Here is a 513-nt window from a genome sequence, read left to right as displayed (position 1 = left end):
ACGTGTGCTCTTCCGATCTATAAAAAGTAACAATAAATAGAAACAAATTTATTTATTTTGTATCAAGTTAGTTGCATGAAGTTAGTCGTAAAATAAAGAAAATGAAAATCCGAAACATCAAAACAAAACTCTATAACTCTGTAATATCTAGCCATTTAATTGCGAAATCTTTAGAGAATGTGCCCATAATTGAATGAAGGTATTATATATGTTTAATTATACATTTCTTAAGTTATGCGTTAAAAATTGAGTTAGTTCTTCGTAGTGGACAAATAAAATGATTTAAAAAAATCAGGAAAAGAATATTTTATTTAAGTATCAAGTACCCATTTCAAAAATTTGAAAAAAATATATGTTGTAGAATAGCATCCAACAATTACACAAACAAATTTTCGTAATGGTATTGGATTGATGAAATGGTTAAAAAAATTGGAAAAGAAAATTTTTTTTTTTAAGTATCAAGTACCCATTTCAAAAATTTGAAAAAATTATATGTTATAGAATAGCATCTAA

Source organism: Wasmannia auropunctata, unplaced genomic scaffold (genome assembly GCF_000956235.1).
Source record: "Wasmannia auropunctata unplaced genomic scaffold, wasmannia.A_1.0 LD336078.1, whole genome shotgun sequence".
Taxonomy (NCBI): domain Eukaryota; kingdom Metazoa; phylum Arthropoda; class Insecta; order Hymenoptera; family Formicidae; genus Wasmannia; species Wasmannia auropunctata.
The sequence above is the reverse complement of the archived record's forward strand: the minus strand, read 5'-3'. Positions refer to the sequence as shown.